The following is a 7,097-nucleotide window of genomic DNA, read 5'->3' as shown; positions in this document are numbered from 1 at the left end:
GTTGTGTTCTTCTGATGATTGGGTGGAGTCAGTGGCTGCCCTTCTGGTACCTCCTTTGTGGCCTGGTAAGATGGGTGTGACTAGGGACTGATGTAAATCAGAAATAAAATTGTTATATCAAAAGGAGCAGGGATTACCCAACTCTGTCATTGGTGCTGTGCAATGCCAGGTCCATAGGCAACAAAATCGCCACCATGCGTGACTTTTTTGTCTCGCAGGGGATTGACCTGGCTTGCATGACAGAGACCTGGGTCCGGGAAGGCGAAGTAGTCTCCCCAAATGAGATAACACCCCCAGGTTTCTCTGTCCTCCATCAGTCACGGACTGTGGGTCAGGGGGGAGGAGTAGCATTGATAATCCGCAAGGATTGCTCTTTTAGAACTCTGCCAGCACCGGCGATTGAATGTGTTGGTCTTGTGTGGGGCACCAAGGAGAGCTTGCCTGTCTGGCTGGTGTACTGACCACCCAGCACACTGGCAGCCACCCTGTCAGACCTGCTGGAGGTGGTGGCGGGCTGGGCCTTGGAGTTCCCAAGCCTACTGGTTTTGGAAGACTTCAACGTCCATGCTGATGCCGCTCCCTCCTCACAGGCTCTGGACCTAGTGACTTCCATGGCAACATTAGGGCTCTCCCAGTTTGTTTTGGGCCCCACTCATCAAGCAGGCCACACGCTGGATCTGATCTTTGGTGCTGGCATAGATGTGATCATGCTCCCCCGTGTGGAAGTGCCATGGTCCGATCACTACGCTCTGAAAGCCAAGATTGCTCTTCCCCTGCTCGGGTGGCGAGCCTATTTGGGCTTGCCTGTGAAGGCTGATGGATCCTGATAGATTCCGTCAGGCCTTGCGGGACCCTGCTCCTCCTGGCGACTCATTAGATGACCTTGTCGAGGACTGGAATAACTGGCTCTTAGCAGCCATCGATGAGATCGCGCCTAAGCGCCCTCTGCCACCCCGTCGAAACCGGGCTCCTTGGTTTACTGAGGAGCTCCAGAAAATGAAGCGGGATCTCAGACGGCTAGAGAGAGTATGGCAACGGACTCGTGATGGAGCCTCAAGAACATCTTATAGGATGCTTATGAAAGCCTATGAGATGGCTATAAAAGCTGCTAAGAAATCGTACTTCGCAGCTTCCATTGCATCCGCTAGCTCTCGCCCAGCACAACTTTTTAGAATAATTAGTTCGATAACCTCCTTTAGGAGGACAACCAAATTTAAGCTCAAATTCGACCCACAACTGTGAGGCATTCGCAAGCTTTTTCGCGGAGAAAGTCCTCTTGCTCCTCCGTGACCTCCCTGCCAATTTAGATACAGTGACTGAACTGGAGGCCCCTCAACTGACTTCGGGTCCAGTGTTGGACCATTTCGATGGGATACTACCTGCTGATGTGGATAGATTCCTCCAAGCTGGTAGGCCCACCACCTGCCTTCTCAATCCGTGCCCGTCTTGGCTGATTAGGGCGTGTCCAGATGTCACACAGACCCACCTGGTTGAAATTATTAATTTGTCCCTTGGCATGGGGACATTCCCAAGGGAACTGAAGGAAGCAGTGGTGTGTCCGCTCTTAAAGAAAACTTCACAAGATCCTTTAGACCTATCCAATTACCGCCCAGTTTCAAATCTTCCATATCTGGCTAAGGTAATTGAGAAAGAGGTTGCTGAACAGCTTGGTAGGCTTTTGGAGGAAACATTGGCTTTAGATCCATTTCAGTCCAGGTTCCGTCCTGGTTTTGGGACTGAGACGGCTCTGGTTGCCCTAACAGATTATCTCCATAGACAACTGGATCAAGGCGAGTCAGGACTGCTGATCCTTTTAGATTTGTCAGCAGCCTTTGACATGGTGCTGACATGGACCACCGCCTCGTTGACGTAGGGATACAGGGCATAGCCCGTAAATGGCTGTGCTCTTTTATCTCTGGTCGGAGACAGAGGGTGGCACTAGGGAGGGAGTGGTGTGTGGAGTTCTGCAGGGCGCAATCCTCTTCCCAATGCTTTTTAACATCTTTATGCGCCTCCTTGCCCAGATTATCTGGAGCTTTGGGCTGGGCTGTCACCAATATGCTGATGACACTCAGCTCTATTTGCTGATGGATGGCCACACCGACTCGGCCCCGAACACACTGACCAGATGCTTGGAAGCTGTAGCTGGATGGTTTATTGGGAGCTGATCGAAACTAAATCACTTGAATACAGAGGTCCTATGGCTAGGTCAGGATGACATGGGGATGAGGGACCAACTCCCTTCTCTTGCGGGGGCCCAATTAGTGCCATTGCCTTCTGTTAAGAGTTTGGGTGTAATCCTTGATGCCTCACTTTCCATGGAGGCGCAGCTTACAGCAACAGCTAAGGCGACATTTTTCCACTTTCACTGCATCAAGCAGTTGGTCCCTTACCTTTCCCGCCCCAACCTGGCCACAGTGATCCATGCGACGGTCATCTCCATACTTGACTACTGTAATTCGCTCTGCGCGGGGCTGCCCTTGAAGCTGTCCCAGAAACTCCAGTGGGTGCAGAATGCAGCAGCGAGGCTCCTCACGGGGTCTCTGCCATGGGAGCATATTCACCCAGTGCTTTTCCAGCTGCACTGGCTCCCGGTGGAGTACAGGGTCAGATTTAAGGTGCTGGTTTTGACCTTTAAAGCCCTTCACGGCCTAGGACCCTCGTACCTACGGGACCGCCTCTCCCGGTATGCCCCACAGAGAGCCTCAAGGTCCATAAATAGCAATACCCTAGTGGTCCCGGTCCCTAAGGAAGTTAGATTAGCTTCAACCAGAGCCAGGGCCTTTACAACACTGGCTCTGGCCTGGTGGAACGCTCTGCCTCATGAGACCAAGGTCCTGGAGAATCTGATTTCTTTCCGCACGGCCTGTAAGACAGAGTTGTTCCACCTGGCCTTTGGCTTGGAGTCAATTTGATCTCCCTCCCCCTCTTTCTTTTTTCTTGTTCCTTTCTCCTCCTATGATGAGGCTGCATTTTAATATTTTAATGTTTCAATATTTTAATGTTGTATTTTAATCTTGTTTTTAAGTTGTATTCATTCATCTTGTTTTAATTATTACTTGTTAGCCGCCCTGAGCCCGGCCTTGACTGGGGAGGGTGGGGTATAAATAAAAATTATTATTATTATTATTATTATTATTATTATTATTATTATTATTAAAAGGGGAAAAACACTATGTAAAATCACATAGAATTGTTTTTTGCTCTACAGCGCCATCTGGTGTTTCATGTTTATAATGCATTGAAAACGCTGCTTTCTGAATAATGTAACTGAGTGTGGCTAATAGCGTCCGCAGCGTGGATGATCATCTCAAGATGTACTGGACATGTTTCGCTCACGCGAGGTCCTCCAATTAGTTCTATCTCCACCACTAATTGCTCTTGATGCATCCCAACAATTCATTGCCCAATTCATATGTTACAATGGAGACATCTTGTGCAACTGATAATTGTCATGTTTCTAAGGAGTGACTCATACTTACTAATTTGCGCTTCCACAGATGAGTCACATGGAAAAACAATGGTAGATTTGTCTGACCTTAGATCTTTCCAGCTGAGTACATTTCCCTGGCCAATCTATGCTGACCCACCAGGACTTTGATCAACTTCCTAGATTTGCTATCCATGTGGATGGAAACCTTGCATTGCTCCAGATGTTTCTGCACTCCAGCTCCCATCAGCCTCAGCATTCAGCATGGCCCAATGGTCAGGAGTGATGGAAGTTCAAAATAACTTTTGTTTAAAAAAACAAAACCCAGAAGCTTTTATTTTGGGAATTATAAGGACAGAACCACCTTAATTGTATTGAAATTAATTTATCTATGCTACCACAGCAGCAAGAATGTTACTTGTCCAAAAATGGAAAGAAGCTGAAGTCCCAGTAATGGAAGAATAGATACAAAAACTTATGGAATATGCAGAAATGGTGAAACTTACCAGAAGAATAAGAAATCAAGATAACAAACTTTTTATAAAAGAGTGAAAATGGTTTATTGCAGGCATAGGCAAACTCGGCCCTCCAGATGTTTTGGAACTGCAATTCCCACCATTCCTGACCACTGGTCCTGTTAGCTAGGGATGATGGGAGTTGTAGTCCCCAAACATCTAGAAGGCCGAGTTTGCCTAGGCCTGGTTTGTTGAATATTTACAGATAAACTGCAAACAGATAAAAACATTAGCAGGATTACTGTATTATGAAGAGTATACATGTTAAATAGATAATTAAATGAGCCAATTAAATAAATTTGTATATGCAGAAGATATTGAAAAATGAATTTAAGGAACCACAGAAAGAAGGGGGAGGAAGCCAAACTTTGAAATATTAAATTGATTGTAAAACTAATCAAATGTAAAAACTTCAAAAAAAAAAAAAAAGGAGTGATGGTAGTTGAAAGCTGGCAACATCTGAAATGCCATAGACCTCCATAAACTTAAATCTTCCAATTTATATATAGAAATGCAAATTTAGAAATTTAGGTTGCAGCATCTGGGACTTCCTAGTTTAGTGGGGGGGGGGGAGACTAAACGTTGAAATGATAGAAGTTTATATAATTATGCATAGCATGAAGAAAGTAGAGAGAAAGGGTTTTTTTCTTCCTGTTTCATAACACTAGAACTCATGAACATTCAACAAAGCTGAATGTGGAAGATTCTTCTTCATGCAGCAGATAGTTAGTCTATGGAACTCCCTTCCACAAGAGGCAGCGATGGCCATCAACTTGAATGGCTTTAAAAGGGGACTGAACAAATGAATGGAACAAAGACTACCACAGCTACTAACCACAGTGGCTATGAGGTGCCTACATGGGGAGAGGAAGAGATGCTTCCGAATGGCAGTTGATGGAAATGACAGGACAGGAGAAGGGGTTTGCTTTCAGGTCCGGCTGTGGGCTTCTGTGGGTTTCTGTGAGCTGAAGGTGCTGAACTAAATGAGCTATGGGCCTGATCCAGCAGACTCATATTCTGTTCTTCTATTATCATGCATTTAATTGTTTTTGGTGGTTCTACCCACGCCAAAGGGACGCTGGTGGCGCTGTGGGTTAAACCACAGAGCCTAGGGCTTGACGATCAAAAGGTCGGCGGTTCGAATCCCCGCGACGGGGTGAGCTCCCGTTGCTCGGTCCCTGCTCCTGCCCACCTAGCAGTTCAAAACCACGTCAAAGTGCAAGTAGATAAATAGGTACCACTCCAGCGGGAAGGTAAACAGCGTTTCTGTGCGCTGCTCTGGTTCACCAGAAGCGGCTTTGTCATGCTGGCCACATGACCCGGAAGCTGTACGCCGGCTCCCTCGGCCAATAAAGCGAGATGAGTGCTGCAACCCCAGAGTCGGCCACGACTGGACCTAATGGTCAGGGGACCCTTTACCTTTACCTTTAACCGACCCCAAAGACCTTTACCAATTTGAAATGTGGTGGAGTAATTATAAGAATAGTTATGACTATGGAAAAAACACCCATGAATATATCATATAATCAATAGCACGTTAACCCATTGATATTTATAATAATAGAACTGTAGATTTGGAAGGGACCTTGAGGATCAATTAGTCCAACCTATGTCAATGCAGGAATATGCAGCTGTCCCATAGAGGGACTGAACCATGCTCTAACCCAGGGGTCAGCAAACTTTTTCAGCAGGGGGCCGGTCCACTGTCCCTCAGATCTTTTGGGGGCTGGATTATACAGTAGTACCTCTTGTTACATATGCTTCAGGTTACATCCGCTTCAGGTTACAGACTCCGCTAACCCAGAAATAGTACCTCGGGTTAAGAACTTTGCTTCAGGATGAGAACAGAAATCACGCAGCAGCAGCGGGAGGCCCCATTAGCTAAAGTGGTGCTTCAGGTTAAAAACAGTTTCAGGTTAAGAACAGACCTCCAGAATGAATCAAGTACTTAACCTGAGGTACCACTGTATTTTGAAAATGAAAATAAACAAATTCCTATGCCCCACAAATAACCCAGAGATGCATTTTAAATAAAAGCACACATTCTACTCATGTAAAAACCCGCTGATTCCCAGAGTATCTGCGGGCCGGATTTAGAAGGCGATTGGGCCGGATCCAGCCCCCGGGCCTTAGTTTGCCTACCCATGCTCTAACCAGCTGAACTATCATGTGCTTTGGATAGCTATTATCATTTAACACTCATAAAGTGCCCATATCTTTCTAAGCAGAGTGTGTGCATATACACACAAAGAGACACAGACACGCTAATCTATGTCCATGATGACTAAGACTCTAAACTAAAAAACCCCGTAAAACCATGAAGTTTGGAGTCTAAAATTATCGCAATACATCATTGCCTACATCTGTACTGTTTATCCCAAGAACAGAGGGATTTTGTCCCTCCTACAGCTGTAGAGAGGGACGCGGGTGGCGCTGTGGGTAAAACCTCAGTGCCTACGACTTGCCGATCGTAAGTCAGCAGTTCAAATCCCCGCGGCGGGGTGAGCTCCTGTTGCTCAGTCCCTGCTCCTGCCCACCTAGCAGTTCAAAAGCACCCCTAAGTGCAAGTAGATAAATAGGTACCGCTTTATAGCAGGAAGGTAAACGGCGTTTCCGTGTGTGGCGCTGGTGCTGGCTCACCAGCTGCAGCTTCATCACGCTGGCCACGTGACCCGGAAGTGTCTTCGGACAGCGCTGGCTCCCGGCCTCTTGAGCGAGATGAGCACGCAACCCTAGAGTCGGACACGACTGGCCCGTACGGGCAGGTGTACCTTTACCTTTACCTTTTACAGCTGTAGAATTCCAACTCTTATCAGCCCTGAGCAGGACAGCCAATGGCCAGGGGTCAAAAGAGCGGGGGTCATATAAAGAGGACCACAGATGCCAAAGCCCTCCACTGGTTTAGCCCAGTGGAAGCCAATAGGATGCCCACCACAATTTCCATCACCCTTGGCCATTGACCATACTGTTTGAGGCTGAAGGAGGTTGGAGTCTAACAACATCCACATGGCAGAAGATTCACCACTCCTGATCTAAAGATCTCCCCTCACACACCATAACACCATTAAGCCCAAAGTCTGAAATTACCTAAACATATCACTACCTATATGTGTGCTGTCTGGTTAAGGAATTAGGACCCTGTGGTCTTCCAA

This window comes from Podarcis erhardii, assembly GCF_964252035.2.
Source record: "Podarcis erhardii genome assembly, chromosome: 15".
In the NCBI taxonomy this organism is placed as follows: Eukaryota; Metazoa; Chordata; class Lepidosauria; order Squamata; family Lacertidae; genus Podarcis; species Podarcis erhardii.
This window is presented reverse-complemented; position numbering follows the sequence as displayed.